Source organism: Carlito syrichta, unplaced genomic scaffold, assembly GCF_000164805.1.
Source record: "Carlito syrichta isolate Samal-C Ts95f unplaced genomic scaffold, Tarsius_syrichta-2.0.1 Scaffold130611, whole genome shotgun sequence".
NCBI classification, from domain to species: Eukaryota; Metazoa; Chordata; class Mammalia; order Primates; family Tarsiidae; genus Carlito; species Carlito syrichta.
The window spans coordinates 35,695-36,431 of NW_007074707.1; positions in this window are offsets into that span (position 1 = coordinate 35,695).

Here is a 737-nt window from a genome sequence, read left to right on the forward strand (position 1 = left end):
CGTGCTTTTAAAAACAATAAAAAATCCTAATTCAGTGAAGCTCTTTAAAAAAATCAAGTCCCCGTTATTTCTGGTAGAAAAGAAGGGTGATACTTTAAAGTACAGCGTGCGTTTTCTCTCGGGCGTGGAGCCCACGAAGGTGGGGTGCTTTGCTCTCTGCCTGCTTCTGGTTTGGGACCACCCGACGTCACCAAGGGACATGCCTGCATCCAGTGTCACTGACGGCCGCAAGACCCCGCACCACCAAGCGGAATCAGCAACATGCTGTGATGTAAACCCAAGTAAGAAAAAAATAGTTCTATATCAAATACAGTATCAAATTGTCGCTTCATGTAAACACAGTGATTCCTGGTAAAGATCTGAGGCCAAAGTACCACAAAAAATGGCCATGGGATTAGTCCCTATTCCAGAAAACCCCCACACTCATCCAAGACAAAGGGTCCCCTCGCCCCCTCCAGCGGCTGGCGGGTTCTCCCAGGCAGCCCAAGTCTGCACATCCTGAGAGCACCAGCCGGCGATGGTGGGAGAGGCGGTGGTGGCAGGGCTGGCGTGGGGCATCCCGCCCGGTGTCCCCGCGTGGGGCCTGTCCCCGCAGTGCCTGCTCTGTGGGCTCCAGATGTCCTGAGGAGGCTGCAGGGGCCGGGTCTTCCTGGGGAACCGGCTCGCGCCCTGGAGAGTCCTGGAGGCCAGGCAGCTCCAGGTCATGGGGGTGTCAGCGTCTTCCTCTGCCAGGATGC